Source organism: Heptranchias perlo, chromosome 28 (genome assembly GCF_035084215.1).
Source record: "Heptranchias perlo isolate sHepPer1 chromosome 28, sHepPer1.hap1, whole genome shotgun sequence".
Taxonomy (NCBI): Eukaryota; Metazoa; Chordata; class Chondrichthyes; order Hexanchiformes; family Hexanchidae; genus Heptranchias; species Heptranchias perlo.
Genome location: NC_090352.1, coordinates 29,893,475 through 29,917,210, shown reverse-complemented (window position 1 = coordinate 29,917,210; position 23,736 = coordinate 29,893,475). Strand labels below are relative to the sequence as shown.

The 23,736-nt window shown below is 46.0% G+C and overlaps 1 protein-coding gene across 1 annotated transcript in view; it reads right to left on the bottom strand.

The window, feature by feature from the left end:
- The window catches only part of LOC137344992 (CUE domain-containing protein 1-like), a 129,591-nt gene extending 107,825 nt beyond the window's left edge, over positions 1-21,766 (bottom strand). Inside the window, exon 1 of the mRNA XM_068008315.1 lies at positions 21,540-21,766. The gene's annotated coding sequence lies outside the window, so the exon portion shown is untranslated. The remainder of the gene's footprint in view (positions 1-21,539) is intronic.
- Positions 21,767-23,736: the final 1,970 nt, after the last annotated feature.

The following is a 23,736-nucleotide window of genomic DNA, read 5'->3' as shown; positions in this document are numbered from 1 at the left end:
GAGAAGATTGCAAAGATGGTAGTTGAGGTGCTACAATTGGCCTCATGCTCCGAGGACAAGGAAGGAGATGGGGAAAAAAAAACCCAGCAAGGGTTTCCTGCCCCTGACCACTATTCAATGACCCCACTGGAAAGTGCATATGCATGGAGCATGGGCAGGGATCAGATTGGGCTCAGTTGTCATGTTCTTTCACAGCCAAATAGCATGTCAACACTTAGTGCAAGCACTCATGGAACTGTACTCCAGCATGAGTTAGTGTCTTCAAGAGAGATGGGGATAAATCTGAAGGGGAAAAAAATAAACTGGAAACCACTTTGCGCAGAGACAGAGTACGACACTACAAGGCCGAATTTCCACGAGGGGGTTCCCTGATCTCATGCCATAACCTCGGTGGAATCTTGGGAAAAACCCAGAGAAACGGCCTGGACAGCCCGTTTCTGCCGAAATCACAGGGTGGGAGGAGATCGGGAGAACCCGCACGGAGAATACTGCCACCGAGGAACAAGGGGCACCGATTTGGCCTGCAATTCCCTACACTTGGCACTACCAATTTGTGCCAGGCTGTAATGAGGAGATGACAAGTGGACAGAGGTAGAAGCAAGGGTCGCCGGGGTAAGGTCAGCAAAAATGCACAGAACAGGGAGAAAAATGTAGTGAATAAAAGCAAAAAAAATAAAATCACTCCCACAATAATTTTCCAGATTTCTGCACATCTTTTCCAACCGAGATTCACTTAATGCTGAAGGCGGTCTCCATTCGGACCAGCCCCACATGGGTGCAGACTGACTGCTGCGACTTGCAGGGCACGGATCCGTCTCGCTTCCAAAAGTCGTAACATCATCTGGGTGTATCATTATCAATGAGCTCTGCGGAGTGACCAGCGCTAACATTTCACATTGTTCACAGAGCAGGGTTCAATAGGTACAGCGAGATATTAAATAATGCAACCACTTTGTCTCTAATACGTTGATGTATGCCACACAGTTTAATTTCTTGGCTGCACAAAATCAAGGATCTATCATGGTTAGTGGTGAGCTTACAATCAATATCTCCACACGAGGCTGGCTGGAAAATACACAAAGCTATAAATTCTTGGGAAAGATATAAAAGCTTCACGAGCAGAGAGATTTATTGGAGCCCAGTGCTAGCCAGCACAGACCTTCAGTTTATATTACACACACTTATTGTATGAGGCCAAATCTTGCTGGAATAGGGCATCTTGCGACGTGCACCGTTAGTTAAGACTTTTTCTGCACCCTTGAACGCAACATTTTTTTTTGCTGGAAGTGTGAGCTGATAATGGGTCAGGGGTATCTGGGACTTTAGCAAACGGTGAGACCAACAGTCTATCTCCTCAACCAACAAGGTTTAAGGATTGAGAAAGAAACAAGGGGAACATCAGAGAAGCAGGGTGAATTAGAGTCAAATCAGGTACAGAAAGAGAAATAAAAGAGAGGGAAAAAAATTGAAAAATTCAAAATTTGACATTTTAAAAATTTCTAACTACAATTTACTATGTTTAGGAATGAGACTCAACAGTTTAAATTATTCCCTTTCTGTGCCAGAGAGCTTGTTTGGCATTGCGTTAATAATTATCACGTTGTTAAGGTTACTTGTACTATTAATTATGAGCTCTAACCTTCTAGCATGAGTTCAATGTGCAAATCGAGCAAGTTCGTAAAAATAACGGGAAGGCTAAGGGCAAGACCCCTGCCAACTCACGGCGTATCTCTTCATCCCCTGAACTTGCTGGCCACTTTGCACATTAATAACAGTGTGCGTTTTTAAACGGGCCATTAGTTTTCCAGGAAGATTTGGCCCATGATTGCTAGGTTGGCCCTGTTGGTTTACCAATGCACTGCATTACCAAAGGAGAGGATGTGTGGTTACTGATACAGCCAGTGAGCAACCTCAATCGAGCTGACAAGGAGAGACCAACATCCAGCCAAAGATAAAGTCACCAGCCAGAGTTACCTTTTGACGGTCTGCAATCACCACTATTAACGTGGTGTTATTCCTGAGAGTCACAGTTGCAGGTCGCCTAATACAGTGCAGGAACTATGACGTCTGTGTTACTGGTCTGTTGTCACCCCCATCCTGTACAATGATGGGTCAGACACTGATTCCCACTCAATGACAGCAGGTCAAATCTTTCCACGGTAAAACATGGTACAAAGGTGATGAACTACCACAGATTACAATGCTCGTGCGATGCACCATGGTAACAGCAAGTGATTCAGTCAGCACGACACCTCACGTGAAATCCTACAAATTTTCTGTTGTAACGCAATTGGTTTCCCCTGTGGCACAACTTTGCATAAATGGTCCAACAGGCAGTGGCTCCTGAGCAGATCTGAATGAGAATTCAGTTGCCCTCTGCCAAGGTTTACTATAAAGAGGAACGAGACCATTGCTCATCATGGCTTGCACAATGATAAAACCCACAGTGTTGACATGGTTAAAAAGAACCCATCAGACCACTGCATGAAAGCAGCAGACTGTGGTTTACGGTGAAGATTTCAACAGTGTATTTCAACCAAAGAGTGTCTTAGAAAAGTGCTTTAATTCTAAAAATGCACAACGCACTCGAGCTTTAATCAGTTAATCACTTCCACCCAAAGAACTGACAGATCACGTTCAGAATATTAAAACACTACTCCTTATGTCTGTTCATAGAATCATACAGTACAGAAGGAGGCCATTCGGCCCATCATGCCTGCGCCAACTCTTTGAAAGTGCTATCCACTTAATCCCACTCCCCTGCTCTTTCCCCATAGCCCTGCAAAATTTTCCTTTTCAAGTATTTATCCAATTCCCTTTTGAAAGTTAATATTGAATCTGCTTCCACCGCCCTTTCAAGCAGTGCCCCTGGAAAGGTCCTTATTTAATTTTCTCCCCTCCTGAAGGCATTAACTTATTGCTGGCGTGTGGCTCGACTGACACGTGTCACCAAACTGGTCATTGCTTACGTGTCAGCCTAGGTGGTGAACGTTGGTGGGGTATTCAACTGCAGGGGCATCACAGCCAAGAATAGTCCGATGCCCGAAAACGTGCGATTCCAGTGTGAGAGCGCTGGAGAGCAGATCAGGAATGGGAACCCAGTCTGATCTTCTGCTCAGGGGTGACGAGGCCCACTGCAGCACCCTTTACTGAGATCAGCTAACTCAGCAATGACCAGGCATCGAATCGGAACACTGGCCACATCACGATCTGGAGTCCCCGCTAATTTGGTCAAAGTTAACAACCTTGTACCACCGTGTAATCGGAGGATATGCGAAAGAGGAAGCAGTGCACGATTTTCTTTTTCTCTTCTTCTGGAGAGACCATGAATTTTTATTTATAACGGTTGGAAGAAAAAAAACAATAAACCCAACAGACTTTTAGCAAGGCATGGCAACATAAAGTAACAGGGAGCGCTGGAATTTATTCAAATAAACTTGTTGCTGACTTGCCTGATGGCTCAGTGGGTAAATGCTCAGTTGATATGCAACCGGGCCTTTTGGTCCAGGTTTGAACTCCGTCTGTTCCAAGTTAGAGAAAACTTTGGGAGTCAATGGGGGGGTGGGTGGGGGCGGTCGGTGCTACACTTGGCCCCAGGCGAGGGAAGGGGGAGGTAAACGTAAATTTAAAAGAAGTGTCAGGCAATTGTGCATGATTGCTGGCTGTTGGGTGAGGGTAGGATCATCCTCTTGTGTTATCCTCCCCACCCCACAGTCACAGTCAATTAGCCCACCAAAACACCCCCGTACATGAAGAATGACCATTTGGACCAGGTATCGGGGGCACCTATAGATCTGTACCCCAAAAGTATGCACTTTAACGAGGGGGGGAAAGGTCCAAACAAAAACCTGTTATATTCCATTTATTCTTTAAAATTAGATACTCTGCCAGGACATGATACACATGTAAATATTGCCCAACATGGCAACTGCAACCTACACAGCCCTCGTTTGTTTCACTGGGCCCTTTTGAGAAAAGGGGACATTTACAGCTAGTGACCTTGTTAACTTGACCCGTGACCTGTAAAATTACTTTGCAGCAATTCCAAATTAACTCTGAAGTGAAACGTCACCGATCTAGTGCGAAGGGACTGACGTGGTCCGGCTTTCATTACCGACGTGAAGGACACTGGAAATCAGGGCTTCCATGAGGGGCGCACGGCCCACATATGCTCATCATTAAAGTATTAAATGATTCCCCACCCGGGAGGAAAGTAGGAAAATATCTGTCCAAATTTCACTCTCTCATAACATAGTCATTATAAATTCACAGAAAAATATTTCCCCCACTGTTAATAAAATACATGGAAATAATAAATCTTATTGTCTCATTACAGAGAAGCATGACGAATGGGTGACACTCCATTTAAAAAATGAAGGCAATCAGTGCACTGGACATGGAGAAGTTTTTTTGTGTTAAACCAGGACAGAACTGGGCGACATTATTTTAAGCTAAGAAAACCTTAAGCATAACATAACATAGGGAGTAACTTCTTCACACTTAATTTAAGGAACAAATTGCCACGTATCTCAGTGATCGCAGACTCGAAGTATTTAAGAACCAACTGGACATATTCTCAATTCAACAGGAAGTAGGGCACAATGACCTTTCAGATGAAACGTTAGATCAAAGCCCCATCTGCCCGCTAAGATGGATGTAAAAGATCACACGGCCCTACTGGGAGAAGAGCAGGGACTTCTGCGGTTGTCCCGGGAAACATCACAAAAACACATCATTTGATTGTCCATTTGCTGTTTGTGGGGCTTTACTGTGTGCAGATTGGCTGCTCTGTTTGCTGCATACATGGACAGCAGTTCAAAATTAATTCATTGGTTGTAAGGCACTTTGGTTCATACTGAGGATGCAATAACGATATTATAAATGCCTCTTCCTTCCTTTCTAATAGCTTGCATTTATATAGCACTTTACCATATCCTTAGGACATCCCAAAGTGCCTCACATTAAATGTATTACTTTTGAAGTCACTGTCATTAAGAAGGCAAATACATCAGCCTGTTTGCACAAAGCAAGATCCCACAAACAACAAATGACCAATTAATCTGTTTTTGGTAGCGTTGGCTGAGGGAGGAATATCGGCCATCACCCCAGGAGAACTCCATGGTTTTCTTCAAATAGTGGCATGGGATATTTTACATCCACTTAAATCAGACAGATGGGGCTTTGGTTTAATGTCTCATCTGAAATACAGCACATCCGACAAAGCAGCAACTCTTTCAGTACGGCACTGGAGCGTCAGCCTAAGAATCTCTGCTCAAGTCCCGGAGTGGGGTTTGAACCCACAACCTTCTGACTCAGGGGAAAGAATGCTACCAATTGAGACAAGCTTTCTGGGTAAGAAATACGGTATAGGAGCAAAATTCCTCTTCACAGGAGACAGCTGAGGAGGACGACTGGGCCTCTCCGAGCTCTTTCATGCAGTAAGAACCTACAGTCATCCATCCCATCACATTATCCACCTGTTTATCCACACTGTGTCCAAAATCTATTCCATGTTGAAGAACTTCCTGACTTCAGTCCTAAATTTAACTTTCATTAGTTTGAATATGTGTCTCGTTGTCCTACTGTCACAGTTTATTTTGAGGTACTGTTCCAGATTTACCTTTGTACACCATTTACCATCTTAAATACTCTTAAGTGTCTCTCATAAGTCGTCTTAACGATAAATGGAAGACTACTTGTTTTTCTCCATAATTTAACAGCCTACTACAAAGTCAGGGCACATGCAGCTTTTAATATGCACTTTGAGATTGACATTTTTATTATTGGGTCATTTAACTGCCACTTATAAACAAGCTAACTTGTAATTCCTCTTCTTTCCCCATCAAATGCACACAAAAAAATGTCTGAAGCAGATCTGGGTGATCCTCGGTGTTAAACAGCCATACTTATATTTAACAAGTTTAAATCAAATTAGCGACTAATGCAAAACAAGTTGACATTCTGCAGTCATCACTTTAGAAATCTGTGGCATGTGGGTGTCATTTAATCTGCACTTTTAGTCGTGGTGGTGCTTGTAATTTCAACATGTTTTCTATATTTGGCTTCCTAGCAACAAAACAAGGATTCCGAATGTATCCTGCCTTTCTGTAGTAAATTGTTGGAACTCATTGCACCTCACCTGCACAGTCCTCCAGCCCGACCAGTAGGGCACACCCCAAAGTCTAAGAACCAGTGAGATACTTCGCAATGGCTGTTGAGAGGTAAGGAGCATGTTATTTGGAAGACAGCAAGCCATGTTTGAATAGTGGAGCTGGGAGAATTGATGAATATTCTTGGGTTTCATTTGAATACCTTTTGGGGATCAGGAAGTTTTTACACAGAGCTTTCTCTCATGGAGGTTGAAGAGTCCGCAACAGGCCAGAGCATATGTGGTCAGCAATAAGAGAAGGCTTCATGGGATGAATGGCCTCTACTTGGGCCATCCTTTCTTACTTCACAGTGTGGGACCCACCCCCCCCTCCGCCTTCACAATTGATCCCCAATTCACCTGCTCCTCTATGTAATATCCTCATGAGAATTCTGACCTAAGATTCACTCACCTACACTCATGCCGTTCTGACAGTGAATACAAAGTGTGGAAGACTCATCCAAATTCAGTGACCGTCCTGCTCTTGGCTGCTGCCACTTCCAAACAGTTAGAATGACTCCAACTCCTTTGGATTTCCTCTAACCCAACACCAAATGAGGAGGATCTCTGCTTGAGAAATACCATCCTGTACTTAGTTTTCCAGTTGCAAACCAACCAAGGTGAGGTCCTGGCTATTTAAGGTTATGCACTTAATATTAATTTATGATTGGTAATCCTTACAACCCAACTGCAAAAGTGATACCAAGATTAATTTAGGCAAAAGTGGAGGAAAAAATTGCCACTTATGACCCTTCACATTCAGATTATGTAACATCCATAGTTCATGATTTACATAAAAACATCCACAATGGATCAGTGGGTAAACCCAGCCCTGTGTGGTACTGAGCCTCACAGACCAGAAAGGTCCCAGGGTTTGGTCCCAAGTGTATACGGTTCTCAACTGGGGGAAGACAGTAGGAGCATGGTGTCAGCACAGTTGAGTTTAAAATGGTGTCAACACAGTTGAGTTAGAGAAACGAGGACCCGAGAGTGGAGAAGAGGAAATCAACCAGGGTTCCTGCTCCTGATCACTATCCCTGCTGCAGATTACACGTGTAAGGGACGGGACCGGGCTTGGCGCGAAGTTCCCCCCCTCCCCCACCCCGTCTCCCCTTCATACACACATACAGAGACAGACTGCTGACATTCACTGTCCAGGCTTACATATGGCTACTTGGATGTATAAGGGCTTGGATCCAGAATTGGCTACAGGACAGAAAGTAGAGAATAATGGTGAACGGTTGTTTTTCAGACTGGAGAGAAATAACATGGTTACATTCCATATCCAATGAGAGGGCGAGAAGGTTGGTTCTCAAACAAGCGTACTGAGCTTGAATAAAGGAGACTATGATGGTATGAGAGTGGAACTGATTAAAGTGGACTGGGAAAATAGATTAAAGGGTAAGACGGTACATGAGCAGTGGTGTTCATTCAAGGAGTTATTTTACAACTTTCAAAAAAAATATATTCCACTGAGGAAAAAAGGGTGTAAAATAAATGACGGCCATCCGTGGCTAAGTAAAGAAATTAAGGATAGTATCCGACTAAAAACAAGGACATATAAGGTAGCCAAACTTAGTGGGAGGATAGAAGATTGGGAAGTCTTCAAAAGACAGCAAAAAGTAACTAAAGGATTGATTAAGAAAGGGAAGATAGTTTATGAAAATAAATTAGCAAAAAATATAAAAACAGACAGCAAGAGTTTCTACAGTTATATAAAAAGAAAAAGGGTGGCTAAGCAAACGTAGGTCCCTTAGAGGATGAGACCGGGAAATTAATGGTGGGAAACATGGAAATGGCAAAAATGCTGAACAAATATTTTGTTTCAGTCTTTACGGTAGAGGGCACTAAGAATATCCCAACACTGGACAAACAGGGGGCTCGAGGGGGGGGAGGAGCTAAATACTATTAAAATCACTAAGGAATTGGTACTCAGTAAAATAATGGGACTCAAGGCGGATAAATCCCCTGGACCTGATGGCTTACATCCGAGGGTCTTGAAGGAAGTGGCAGTAGGGATTGTGGATGCTTTGGTAATAATTTTCCAAAATTCTCTGGACTCGGCAAAGGTCCCGGCAGATTGGAAAACTGCTAATGTAACACCCTTATTTAAAAAGGGTAGTAGGCAGAAGGCTGGAAATTATAGACCAGTTAGCCTAACATCTGTGGTGGGTAAAATTTTGGAATTTATTATCAAGGAGACAGTAGCAGAACATTTGGATAAACATAATTTAATAGGACAAAGTCAGCATGGCTTTACGAAGGGGAAGTCATGTCTGACAAATTTGCTTGAGTTCTTTGAGGACATAACGTGCAGCGTGGATAAAGGGGAACCAGTGGATGTAGTGTAATTAGACTTCCAGAAGGCATTTGACAAGGTGCCACATAAAAGATTATTGCTCAAGATAAAGAATCACTGGATTCGGGGTAATATTCTGGCATGGGTGGAGGATTGGTTATCTAACAGGAAGCAGAGAGTTGGGATAAACGGTTCATTCTCGGACTGGCAACCAGTAGCCAGTGGTGTTCCGCAGGGGTCGGTGCTGGGTCCCCAACTCTTTACAATCTATATTAACGATTTGGAGGAGGGGACCAAGTGTAACATATCAAAGTTTGCAGATGATACAAAGATGGGAGGGAAAGTGGAGAGTGAGGAGGACATAAAAAACCTACAGGGGGATATAGACAGGCTGGGTGAGTGGGCAGAGATTTGGCAGATGCAATACAATATTGGAAAATGTGAGGTTATGCACTTTGGCAGGAAAAATCAGACAGCAAGTTATTATCTTAAAGGCGAGAAACTGGAAAGTACTGCAGTACAAAGGGATCTGGGGGTCCTAGTGCAAGAAGATCAAAAAGTTAGTATGCAGGTGCAGCAGGTGATCAAGAAGGCCAACGGAATGTTGGCTTTTATTGCTCGGGGTATAGAATATAAAAACAGGGAGGTATTGCTGCAGTTATATAAGGTATTGGTGAGACCGCACCTGGAATACTGCATACAGTTTTGGTCTCCATACTGAAGAAAAGACATACTTGCTCTCGAGGCAGTACAAAGAAGGTTCACTCGGTTAATCCCGGGGATGAGGGGGCGAACATATGAGGAGAGGTTGAGTAGATTGGGACTCTACTCATTGGAGTTCAGAAGAATGAGAGCCGATCTTATTGAAACATATAAGATTGTGAAGGGGCTTGATCGGGTGGATGCGGTAAGGATGTTCCCAAGGATGGGTGAAACTAGAACTAGGGGGCATAATCTTAAAATAAGGGGCTGCTCTTTCAAAACTGAGATGAGGAGAAACTTCTTCACTCAGAGGGTAGTAGGTCTGTGGAATTTGCTGCCCCAGGAAGCTGTGGAAGCTACATCATTAAATAAATTTAAAACGGAAATCGACAGTTTCCTAGAAGTAAAGGGAATTAGGGGTTACGGGGAGCGGGCAGGAAATTGGACATGAATTTAGATTTGAGGTTAGGATCAGATCAGCCATGATCTTATTGAATGGCGGAGCAGGCTCGAGGGGCGGATTGGCCTACTCCTGCTCCTATTTCTTATGTTCTTAAATACACAGTGGTGTTCCCCGTGGGTCGGTATTAAGGCCACTGCTCTTTTAGATATATATTAATGACCTGGACTTCAGTGTACAGGGTATAATTTCGAAGTCTGCAGATGACACAAAGTTCGGAAATGTAGTAAACAACACGGAGGATAGTAACAGACTTCAGGTGGACATAGACAGACTGGTGAAATGGGCAGACACATGGCAGATGAAATTTAATGTAGAGAAGTGTGAAGTGATACATTTTGGTCGTAAGAATGAGGAGAGGCATTATAAACTAAATGGTACAATTTCAAAGGGAGCGCAGGAACAGAAAGACCTGGGGGTGTACGTGCACAAATCTTTGAAGGACAAGTTGAGAAGGCTGCTAAAAAAGCATATGGGATCCTGGGCTTTATTAATAGAGGCACAGAGTACAAAAGCAAGGAAGTTATGCTAAACCTTTATAAAACACTGGTTGGGATATTGTGTTCAATTGTGGACACCACACTTTAGGAAGGATGTCAAGGCCTTAGAGAGGGTGCAGAAGAGATTTAATAGATTGGAACCAGGGATGAGGGACTTTAGTTATGTGGAGAAACCAGGATTGTTTCCCTTGGAACTGAGAAGGTTAAGGGGAGATTTGATAGGGGTGTTCAAAATCATGAACAGTTTTGATAGTTTCTCCTTATTTACTCTGTTTCCAGTGGCAGAAGGGTTGGTAACCAGAGGACACAGATTTAAGGTGATCAGCAAAAGAGCCAGAGGCGACATGAGGAAACATTTTTTTTTTACCAGCAAGTTGTAATGATCTGGAATGCACTGCCTGAAAAGGGTGGTGGAAGCAGATTCAATAGTAACTATCAAAAGGGAATTGGATAAATAATCGAAGGGAAAAAAATTACAGGGCTAAGGGGAAAGAGCGGGGGAATGGTACTAATTGGATAGCTCTTTCAAAGAGCCAGCACAGGCATGATGGGCCAAATGGTCTCCTCCTGTGCTGTACCATACTATGATACTATGATAAGTACCGACTTTGAGGAAGTCTGGGCGGGTGGAACTGTTCATCATATCTGAGATCTGTCCAGTGACTGAAGTAGGAAGGATGCAGCTGCATCTTTCTTATTGAGTGACTGGTTTCAAACACAGTTAGTAGGTTGGGAACACTGAGGACTTGCCATGTTAGTCGTTGTGTTCCAGTTAATGGCTGTTGGTTGATGCTTCTTGTGTGGAGTCCTAGATGCCAGCAGAGGAAATAATGGCAATGCAACGGTTAAAAAATGGTTGGGGAAGAATGGCAGCACTGGAGGAGTGGGAAGGAAAGGGATGATGTCAGCGGAGAAGCAGTAAAATATTTTTAACGGGGGGGGGGGGGGGGGGGGAGATGTTACAGCCTGAGGCCGGGAAAAAAAAATCACTAAGTGTGGGGGAAGCAGCCCTCTTTCCCCAAGTAGTCATTCTCTCTTCCTGCTGTGAAAATCACAGTGCATAAACTCAGTGTTAATTCCATGACTGCTTTCCTCGTCCCAACTACACCTACCAATGCTGGGCCTGAGCAGGCCTGTCATTGATCTCCTGGTACTTAACCCTTCTTGACATTCTCATCATTAGTAGCTCTTTCTCATTGTTTGATTTGCTTCATCTTGCTTTTAAGTATCTGCTGTTTCAAACTTACAGATATAACACTGGCATCTACCCAACAATGTGAAAGATTGCCCAAATAGGTTATAGCCACACAAAACAAAATAAATCTAACCCCAACAGGATAAATTATCAGCCTCCTCCCAATCATCAATAAAAATGAGGAAAGGAGTCACCAATAGTGCCATTAGGCAACACTGCTCCACTAATAACCTGCTCACCGATGCTCAGTTCAGATTTCACCAGAACAAATCAGCTCCAGACCTCATCACAGCCTTGATTCTGATACGGATGCAAGATCTGAATGCCAGAGGAGAGGTGAGAATAACTGCCCTTGATATTAAGGCAGCAAGGAGCCCGAGCAAATCAAAGGACAATGGGGGTCAACAGTAAAACACTGGAGACATGTCCAACACAATGGAAGATGGTTGCGGTTGTCGAAAACCAGACATCAAAGCCCCAGGGGATCACTGCAAGTGTTCCTCAGCCATCTTCACCTGCTTCATCAATTGGCTTTCCTCTATCATAAGGTGAGGTGTGGGACTGTACACTGACGATTCCACAGTTTCAGCTCCATTCACATGTCATCTGATAACAAAACAGCCCGTGCCAGCCTACAGCAGGATAACATAAGACCCTAAGACCATAAGAGATAGGAGCAGGAGTAGGCCATTCGACCCCTCGAGCCTGCTCCACCATTTAATGAGATCATGGCTGATCTGATTTTTACCTCAACTCCACTTTCCCGCCCTTTCCCCATATCCTTTGGCTCCCTTGCTGATCAAAAACTTGTCTAACTCAGCCTTGAATGTATTCAATGACTCAGCCTCCACAGCTTTTTGGGGTAAAGAATTCCAAAGATTCATGACCCTCCAGGAGAAGAAATTCCTCCTCATTTCCATCTTAAAAGGGCGACCCCTTATTCTGAGACCATGCTCCCTAGTTTTAGATTCCCCCATGAGGGGTAACATCCTCTCAGCATCTACCCTATCGAGTCCCCTCAGAATCTTGTATGTTTCAATAAGATCTCCTCTCATTCTTCTAAATTCCAATGAGTATAGACCCAACCTGTTCAATCTTTCCTCATAAGACAACCCTTCCATACCCAGAATCAACCTAGTGAACCTTCTCTGAACTGCCTCCAATGCAAGTTTATCCTTCCTTAAATAAAGGCACCAGAACTGTACGCAGTACTCCAGGTGTGGTCTCATCAGCACCCTGCACAGTTGTAGCATGACTTCCCTGCTTTTATACTCCATCCCCTAGAAATAAAGGCCAATATTCCATTTGCCTTCCGGATTACCTGCTGCACCTGTATGTTGACTTTTTGTGTTTCACGTACGAGGGCACCCAGATCCCTCTGTACCGCAGCATTTTGTAGTATTTCTCCATTCAAATAATATTTTGCTTTTTTATTTTTCCTCCCAAAGTGGATGACTTCACATTTTCCCACATTATATTCTATCTGCCAAATTTTTGCCCATTCGCTTAACCTGTCAATATCCCTTTACAGACACTTTGTGTCCTCATCACAACTTGCTTTTCCACCTATCTTTGTATCATCAGCAAATTTGGCCACAAGACACACTGTTCCTTCATCCAAGTCATTGATATATTTTGTAAATGGTTGAGGCCCCAGCACTGATCCCTGCGGTACCCCACTAGTTACAGATTGCCATTTTGAAAATTACCCTTTTATCCCGACTCTTTGTTTTCTGATAGTTAGCCAATCCTCTATCCATGCCAGTATATTACCGCCAACACCATGAGCTCTTATCTTGTGCAGTAATCTTTTATGTGGCAACTTATCGAATGCCTTTTTTTTCAAATCCAAATATACTGCATCCATTCGTTCCCCTTTATCCACCCTGCCCGTTACTTCCTCAAAGAACTCTAATAAATTTGTCAGACATGATTTCCCCTTCATAAAATCATGTTGACTCTCCTTGATTGTATTATGAGTCTCCAAATGTCCTGCTACTACTTCCTTAATAATGGATTCTAGCATTTTCCCAATGACAGATGTTAGGCTCACTGGTCTATAGTTACCTGCTTTCTGTCTCACTCCCTTCTTGAATAGGGGTGTTACGTTTGCGGTTTTCCAATCCGCTGGGATTTCCAATCCTCGTACATGAAACATCCAGGCTTGAGCTGACAAGTGACAGGTAACATTCGCACCACATAAGTAATAACCACCTTGAACAAGAGAAAGCCCCACCACCATCTACAAGGCTCAACTCAGGAGCGTGATAGCATATTCACCATTCACCTGGATAGGGACAGCCACAACAACTCAAGAAGCTTGATGCCATCCAGGTCAGAGCAGTTGGCTTGACTGGCGCCAATGCCACGGAACTCAATGTCCACCCCTCAGCACTGTGGCTGAGCATGCATGATCACTAGGATGCACTCTAGCAACTCACCAAGGTTACATCAACAGCACCTCTCTGCCGTGCAACTTACCATCAAGAAGGACAAGAGCAGCAATGTCATGGAAACACCATCACTTGCAGTTCGCACCATCCCTATTTGATATATAATCGCTGTTCCTTCACCATTGCTTGGTCAGAATCCTGGAATTCCCCACCAAACACCATTGTGGCAGCACCATCACCACAAGGACTGCAGCGGTTCAAGGAGATGGCTGACCACCACCTCAGGGTAACAATGGACGGACAACAAAAACGTGACCTTGTCAGCGTCACCCACATTCTGACAATGAAAAAAAATATTATTGCTGCAATGTTGCTATTCCAAAGGGATCTGAACTGCAGCCTGTGGGCCACATCTGCCGCTCCCCCCACCCACCCCACCCCCTGCACTGGGCCGAGGCAACTCAATCCTACCTGCACTTTGGGATCAAACCTGAACCAGAACACTAAGATTTGTCCATACCAGCAACTTGAGGCCATGCAAATAAATAGAAACATGGCTTTAAACTTTATATATGGCTTTCGAGACTCCAAGGTACATAGTTATACGGCTCACAAGTACTTAAAGCTTCTCAATGCTTCCTGCATGTAGTGTGAGGTTGGCCTTTTTTTTTTAAAACAAATTATGTATTTTTTGCTCCTTTTTCTCCTTCAATGTGATAGTTGTTGCTCTGCCATTCAAAAATAAATAATCCTCTGATAAGTAGTGAGCAGGTAATCAGCCAGGAGGTATTTGCCTTACTCAAGCCAACGTCCCAGACTCTTCCATCACCATCCCTGGGTATGTCCTGTCCCACTGGCAGGACAGACCCACCAGAGGTGTCAGTTCAGTGATATACACTCAGGAGGGAGTGGCCCTGGGAGTCCTCAACATTGACTCTGGACCCCATGAAATCTCATGGCATCAGGTCAAACATGGGCAAGGAAACCTCCTGCTGATTACCACCTACCACCCTCCCTCAGCTGATGAATCAGTCCTCCTCCATGTTGAACACCACTTGGAGGAAGCACTGAGGGTAGCAAGGGCACAGAATGTACTCTGGGTGGGGGACTTCAATGTCCATCACCAAGAGTGGCTCGGTAGCACCACCACTGACCAAGCTGGCCGAGTCCTGAAGGACATAGCTGCCAGACTGGGCCTGCGGCAGGTGAGAGAACCAACACGAGGGAAAAACTTATTTGACCTCGTCCTCACCAATCTACCTGTCGCAAATGCATCTGTCCATGACAGTATTGGTAGGAGTGACCACCGCACAGTCCTCATGGAGACGAAGTCCTGCCTTCGCACTGAGGACACCATCCAACGTGTTGTGTGGCACTATCACCGTGCTAAATGGGATAGATTCAGAACAGATCTAGCAGCTCAAAGCTGGGCATCCATGAGACGCTGTGGGTCATCAGCAGCTGCAGAATTGTACTCCAGCACAATCTGTAACCTCATGGCCCGGCATATTCCTCACTCTAACATTACCAACAAGCCAGGGGGATCAACCCTGGTTCAATGAGGAGTGTAGAAGAGCATGCCAGGAGCAGCACCAGGCGTACCTAAAAATGAGGTGCCAACCTGGTGAAGCTACAACTCAGGACTACATGCATGCTAAACAATGGAAGCAACATGCTAGAGACATAGCTAAGCGATTCCACAACCAACAGATCAGATTAAAGCTCTGCAGTCCTGCCACATCCAGTCGTGAATGGTGGTGGACAATTAAACAACTAACGGGAGGAGGAGGCACTGTAAACATCCCCATCCTCAATGATGGCGGAGTCCAGCACATGAGTGCAAAAGACAAGGCTGAAGCGTTTGCAACCATCTTCCGCCAGAAGTGTCGAGTGGATGATCCATCTCGGCCTCCTCCCGATATCCCCACCATCACAGAAGCCAGTCTTCGGCCAATTCGATTCACTCCACGTGATATCAAGAAACGGCTGAGTGCACTGGATACAGCAAATGCTATGGGCCCCGACAACATCCCGGCTGTAGTGCTGAAGACTTGTGCTCCAGAACTAGCTGCGCCTCTAGCCAAGCTGTTCCAGTACAGCTACAACACTGGCATCTACCCGACAATGTGGAAAATTGCCCAGGTATGTCCTGTCCACAAAAAGCAGGACAAATCCGATCCGGCCAATTACCGCCCCATCAGTCCACTCTCAATCATCAGCAAAGTGATGGAAGGTGTCGTCGACAGTGCTATCAAGCGGCACTTACTCACCAATAACCTGCTCACCGATGCTCAGTTTGGGTTCCGCCAGGACCACTCGGCCCCAGACCTCATTACAGCCTTGGTCCAAACATGGACAAAAGAGCTGAATTCCAGAGGTGAGGTGAGAGTGACTGCCCTTGACATCAAGGCAGCATTTGACCAAGTGTGGCACCAAGGAGCCCTAATAAAATTGAAGTCAATGGGAATCAGAGGGAAAACTCTCCAGTGGCTGGAATCATACATAGCACAAAGGAAGATGGTCGTGGTTGTTGGTGGCCAATCATCTCAGCACCAGGACATTGCTGCAGGAGTTCCTCAGGGCAGTGTCCTAGGCCCAACCATCTTCAGCTGCTTCATCAATGATCTTCCCTCCATCATAAGTCAGAAATGGGGATGTTCGCTGATGATTGCAGTGTCCAGTTCCATTTGCAACCCCTCAGATAATGAAGCAGTCTGTGCTCGCATGCAGCAAGACCTGGACAACATCCAGGCTTGGGCTGATAAGTGGCAAGTAACGTTCGCGTCAGACAAGTGCCAAGAAATGACCATATCCAACAAGAGAGAGTCCAACCACCTCCCCTTGACATTCAACGGCATTACCATCGCCGAATCCCCCACCATCAAAGTCCTGGGGGTCACCATTGACCTGAAACTTAACTGGACCAGCCATATAAATACTGTGGCTACAAGAGCAGGTCAGAGGCTGGGTATTCTGCGGCAAGTGACTCACCTCCTGACTCCCCAAAGCCTTTCCACCATCTACAAGGCACAAGTCAGGAGTGTGATGGAATACTCTCCACTTGCCTGGATGAGTGCAGTTCCAACACTCAAGAAGCTCGACACCATCCAGGAGAAAGCAGCCCGCTTGATTGGCACCCCATTCACCACCCTAAACATTCACTCCCTTCACCACCGGTGCACTGTGGCTGCAGTGTGTACCATCCACAGGATGCACTGCAGCAACTCGCCAAGGTTTCTTCAACAGCACCTCCCAATCCCGCAACCTCTACGACCTAGAAGGACAAGGGCAGCAGGCACATGGGAACACCACCACCTGCACGTTCCCCTCCAACTCACACACCATCCCAACTTGGAAATATATCGCCGTTCCTTCATCGTCGTTGAGTCAAAATCCTGGAACTCCCTTCCAAACAGCACTGTGGGAGAACCTTCACCACACGGACTGCAGCGGTTCAAGAAGGCGGCTCACCACCACCTTCTCAAGAGCAATTAGGGATGGGCAATAAATGCCGACCTCGCCAGCGACGCCCACATCCCATGAACAAACAAAAAAAAGAGAATTACAACAACAGCTTGCATTTATACAACGCCTTTAACATAGTAAAACGTTACAAGGCGCTTCACAGGAGCAGTATCAAACAAAATTTGACACCCAGCCGCATAAGGAGACAGGTGACCAAAAGCTTGGTCAAAGAGGTAGGTTTTAAGGAGCGTCTTAAAGAAGGAGAGAGAGGTGGAGAGGTGGAGAGATGGAGGGGTTTAAGAGAGGGAATTCCAAAGCTTAGGGCCGAGGCAGCTAAAGGCATGGCCGCCAATGATAGAGCGATTAAAATTGGAGATGTGCAAAAAGGCAAGAGTTGGAGGAGTGCAGAGATCTCGGAGGGTTGTTGGAGGTTACAGAGATAGGGAGGGACAAGGCAATGGAAGGATTTGAAAACAAGGATAAGAGTTTTAAAATTGAGGCGTTGCCGGACCAGGAACTATTGTAGGTTTGCGAGCACAGGGGTGATGGCTGAATAGGACTTGGTCCGAGATAGGATACAGGCAGCAGAGTTTTGGATGAGCTCAAGTTTATGAAGGGTGGAAGATGGGAGGCCGGCCAGGAGAGCACTGAAATAGTCAAGTCTAGAGATAACAAAGGCATGGATGAGGGGTTCTACAGCAGATGAGCTGAGGCAGGGGTAGAGACGGGCGATGTTACGGAGGTGGAAGTAGGCGGTCTTGGTGATGGAGCGGATATGTGGTCAGAAGACAATGGCTTCGGTCTTCCCAACATTTAGTTGGAGGAAATTTTTGCTCATCCAGTATTGGATGTCGGACAAACAATGTGACAAATCAGAGACAGTGAAGGGGTCGAGAGAGGTGGTGGTGAGGTTGAGTTGGGCGTCAACAGCGTACATTTGGAACCTGACGTCGTGTTTGCGGATGATATCGCCGAAGGGCAGCATGTACATAACAAATAGGAGGGGGCCAAGGATAGATCCTTGGGGGACTCCAGAGGTAACGGTGCAGGAGCGGGAAGAGAAGCCATTGCAGGTGAATCTCTGGCTACGACTGCATAGATAAAAACGGAACCAGGCGAGCGCAGTCCCACCCAGCTGGACGATGGAGGAGAGGTGTTGAAGGAGGATGGTTTGGTCAACTGTGTCAAAGGCTGCTGGCAGGTTGAAAAGGATGAGGAGGGATAGTTTACCACGGTCACAGTCACATAGGATGATAAGGGCTGTTTCAGTACTGTGGCAGTGACGGAAACCTGATTGGAGGGATTCAAACATGGTGTTGCGGGAAAGATGGGCACGGATTTGGGAGGCGTAAACACGTTCAAGGACTTGAGAGGAAAGGGAGGTTGGAGATGGGACACTAGTTTGCAAGGGCAGAGGGGTCAAGAATGTGTTCTTTGAGGAGGGGGGTGATCACGGCAGATTTGAAAGGGAGGGGGACAGTACCTGGGGAGAGCAAACAGTTCACAATATCAGCTAACATGAGGGTCAGGAAGGGAAGTTGGGTGGTCAGCAGTTTGGTGGGAATAGGATCAAGGGAACAGAAGGTGGATCTCATGGTCAAGATGAGAGGGCATGAGGGGAGATAGGAGAGAAACTAGAGAAAGATGTGAGTTCAGGGCTAGGGGAAGGGGGAACCTTAGGGGAAGTTTGGCTTGGTGGGCTAGGGGAAGGGAGGAAAGCAGAATTACAGGTCAGCCCATCTTAGTTCATCCATCCCAACTGACCTTAAAGTCCCACCCCACTGCAGCATTCAATTGGTTCTGTAAAGATTCCAGGGTTTTTGCCTCCACTACTACATCTGTAAATCCATTCCAAATAATGATCACTCTTTGTGTGAAGAAAAACTTCCTGATAGCAGTCCTAAATTTGCCTTGTGAACCTGTGACCCCTTATCCCAATCTTGCAATTTAACGTAATTTTCCCCTTCCTTTAATTATCGTTATACCTCTCTATATGATTCAGAAAACAGGGATCCAATCTTCTGAGCAGTCTACTGCAACAACAACTTGCATTTATTTAGCACCTTTAACGTAGTAAAACGTCCCAAGGTGCTTCACAGCAGCGTAATCAAACAAAATTTGACAAGAAGTCACATAAGGAGATATTCGGACAGGTGACCAAAAGCTTAGTCAAAAGGTAAGTTTTAAGGAGCGTCACAAAGGAGGCGAGAGAGGTAGCGAGGCGGAGGGGTTTGGAGAAGGGATTCCAAAGCTGAGCACCTAGACAGCTGAAGGAACAGTGGGGCAAAGGAAATCGGGGATGGGCAAGGGGCCAGAATTGGAAGAGCGCAAAGTTGTTGGAGCGTTGTAAGGCTGGGGGAGGTTACAGAGATAGAGAGAGGGTGAGGCCATGGAGGGATTGGAACACGAGGATGAAAATTTTAAATTCGAGGCGTTGTTGGGCCGGGAGCGTGCACGGGGCCTACAGGACAGTATAAACACATAAAGCAGCACACAGAGCTCAGGTTTCCCTTACTACCCCAAAAGCTGACTTTTAATATGCCTAAAACCAACACCACCAAAAACACATCAACTGATCATTTATTAATTTGCCGTTTGTGGAATCGAGTTGTGTGCAAACTAGCTGCCATGTTTGCCGACATAATAACAGTGGCTTCACTTCAAAATAAATTTACTTTGCTGTTTAACAGTTTCGGATGTCCTGAGGACCTGATATGGCGCTATTTAAATGCAAATTCTTTCTTGCTCAAGACAATAACATCAGAATGGGAATAGTCTAAGAAAGAGGAGGAGCGTCAGCACCTGACAAATAAAGCAAATTAAGATTCATTTGGGAGGAAGAGAAACAGTAAAATTATCGTGTACCTAAAACCGCCAGCACTCCTTTCACGAACATTGCTTACGACCTGTGTGCAAAAAACAAGTACCACGTCCTGCATATCAATACAACCAAAAATAATCCCTGTGACATCTTTGCAAGATCAAGCAAGATTTGTAAAAAATGTTACTACATGGAAATAAATGAAGCCAGGATTTTATCATGGGCATGTAGCATATCTGGACTTCACAAAATACAGTGTGAAAAAGAAACCCATTTACTTAAATGTAATTCGAGACCCAATTGAGCGACTGGTGCCATACTATTATTGTTCATTTGGAGGAAAAGTATGGCTCAGTCAGACACTGAGGTTTTAAGAATTTAGAAACATCTTAGTAACAGGATTCAAAATCCAATCTAAGTTCTACATCTGGTGAATCTTACAGCCTCCAGTCCTCTCCAGCTCTTCTCTAACTCTTCTTCGAACCACCTGAATGGCCCCCACTCCTTTCCCTTCCCTTCCCCAATACATCCTTCAGCACGCACCTGCATGGAGGTCATATGTGGTGGGGAGCTGGACTCTGTAACCTCTGTCACATAGGCATCGGGCCTGACAGTACCTCAGCCCTGCTCGCCCCAAAGTTGCATCCTAAGCTTTGGGCAAGCCACTGGCGGTGTGTGGGGAACCAGTCCCCAGTATTGAATCACAGGAGAATAGGGGGGGAAAAGATTTTCTTTTGGGGAGGGAGGGGGGAGGGGTTGGCAGATAGGGGCTAAAGGGGAGGAATGTACACAACTACTGCCCCACAGCGATTAATGCCATTCACAGGCACGACTTCAATACCTTTCCTGTTTACCAACATTGGCATCAAAAACACCATGAATGGGAGAAAACTAGACATGGGGGGGGGGGGGGACAGGAAGTAGGTAAACAAGATGATTTTTAAAAAAATGCAAAATCCAGTTCTATACTAGGTGCAAGTTAATCAACAATTTGAGAGTGAGTTCTGACAGAAAGTCAAATAAACTTTAATTTTAGAGATGCATTCAAATTCCTCTGCACCCTGACACAATCCGACACACGGTAAATGATACGATTCCTATTTAAAAACTCATCAGGAGGGAATGCAATGGCTGGTTTCAATGCTGAGACCTTCCCCCCCCCCTCCTCCCTCCCCTCCCTGGGACGAAGCTCCAGGTCCCAACGGCCCTGACTTGCTCCGTCCGCCCCACGATCGTCTCTCCAATCCCCGCCCGAGACGGACACGCCGACCCCACTCCCTCCTCCAAACCCCCCGAGGAGGCCGATTTAAAAGGAAAAAAAAAATTCCGGTCACTGCAAAAAAAGGCTAAACAAAAAACACACACCGATGCAATCAGGTTTAAATCGCCTCTAACAACAGCCCCACCCACCCCGGATCTTATTGCAATGGAGAGTCCGAGTCAAGAGGCAAGAGGCAGCGGCAGCAGCAGCCCCGCTCGCTGATTGACAAAGCGCCGAGTGTCCCCACCACCCACCCAGTGTCCGGCCATCGGGACGGAGCTCAGTCTTTACTCACCAGCAACAAAAATAATAGGGGGCCACTCACTCCCCCTCCCTCTCCTCTCTCCCTCTCCTCCACAAAGAGCCCGACTGCAATCCTTTCAAGTCCCTCCACCCCGGACCCGGCTTCTTCTCAAAGTTAGTCGGGGAAATGTTCTCTCTCCTCTCTCTCCAGCGTCGAGGTCAACAGATGGAAACGGAGATGGAAAAGGTGTTCGCACTGAGAGCGAGCAATGCAGCTTCCTAGTGGAGATCCGGGAGAAATGCAGCGACTGTGCGAATAATTTCCACCAACCCCACCCCCCGGGGGGGTTCGCGTTGCAAAAAAAAAATAATACTCTGGTTTATTTTGCATTGCTAAAAGACTTGTTTTATTTCGCATGTGACTCCTGTAACCAGGTGCAGCGCTTTTAAAATCATCTTTCAAAAGACGCATCAGCTTTATTAGATCTCCCATTAGTTGTTTCATTACATTAATAGTCACTGTTGTACTTGCTGCATTGACCGCCTTTGGGATGTTTCCCAAGGGACCTGATTAAGTGTTCTTATATAATATGATCAATTCAAGGCTTATTTATACCTTTTATTTAAAGGATAAAGTGGAGTAAGTGTAAGTGGGGTACTTTTAGTTCAAAGTCTCCCCCCTCATATATTGGAAAAAAAATCTACCACCACAAAAATAGTCTCACTGGTTAAAACGATCAATTTTATCCCCTGCACCAGACGCTCCCCCAGTACCCCCTCACTGATAGGCGAAGCAGACTGGCTTCTCCAAAAGGGGGGAATTTCATGGAAAATGGGGGGAATTTCATGGAAAAACGGGGCGCCAGCAACAGTACTGTGGAACTATTCACGTGGGCACTCAGGAAATCTCCTGATTTCCCATATGGCCAGTGCGCCCCTGCTGATGGGCATCACTGAAAGGGAGGACCGTGAAACCCCTCTTCGACTCCACGGTGCACTGGTGGGAAGCGATCAAGGCCAACATCAAGAGGCTCTTCATCCTCAAAGGTGTTCAGAAGGCGAGAGAGAGATAGAGGGAAGAAGTGTCACAGCTCCAGAAAAGCATGCAGGATCTACTGCAGCAGAAGCCAGTGGGGGGGGCGGGGGGGGGCGGGGGGGGTCGATGTCGGGGAGGAACTCAGAGAGGTGAAGGGCCAGCAAGCCTCCCTCTTTGCCTCCAAGGCCTCAAAGATCATCTTCCGGTCCAGAGTCCGCTCTGTGGAGCAGGGCGAAAAGTGCTCGTGCTTCTTTTTCCAGAAGCTACACAGAGAGGCCTCTGTGATCAGCAGCCTGAAAGAGGAAGGAGGCTCGGTGATGTCTTTGCAGGCCGACATACTAAGGATCAGCAAGTCCTTTTCTGCCGGGCTGTACGACGCAAGGCCCACAGACAGCATCGCCTCCCAGTCCTTCCTGTCCTCTATCACGAGGTCTTGGAGGACAGCGAGCGGGAGAGCATGGATCGGCCACTGACCTTGGACGAGCTGACAAAGGGCGTCCGACCCTTCAAGAAGAGTAGAACTCCCGGAAGCAATGGCTTATCGGTTGAGTTGTACTCGGCTCCGTGGGACTGGATAGGCCCAGACTTACTGGAAGTGTACGGGGATATGCTGCTGGCAGGCAGCATGTCAGAGTCCATGAGGAAAGGCATCATCACCCTCATCTACAAGCGGAAGGGGAAGAGGGAACAAATCAGGAATTGGCGACCCAACTCCTTGCTAAATGTCTAAGATTCTGTCTAAGGCCATCGCCAACATGCTGAAGTCTCCTCTGCAACGAGTGATCCAGCGGATCAGACCTGTACTGTACCCGGCAGGAAGATCTCCGATAGCCTTGTGCTGCTCAGGGATACGATCGCCTACGTGCAGGACAGTGTTTTTTTTTATTCGTTCATGGGATGTGGACATCGCTGGCAAGGCCAGCATTTATTGCCCATCCCTAATTGCCCTGGAGAAGGTGGTGCTGGGCCACCTTCTTGAACCGCTGCAGTCCGTGTGGTGAAGGTTCTCCCACAGTGCTGTTAGGTAGGGAGTTCCAGGATTTTGACCCAGTGACGATGAAGGAACAGCGATATATTTCCAAGTCGGGATGGTGTGTGATTTGGAGGGGAACGTGCAGGAGGTGTTGTTCCCATGTGGTAAACACCTGCCTCATCAGCCTGGACCAGGAGAAGGCCTTCAACAAAATATTCAATAGGTACATGATGGACGTGC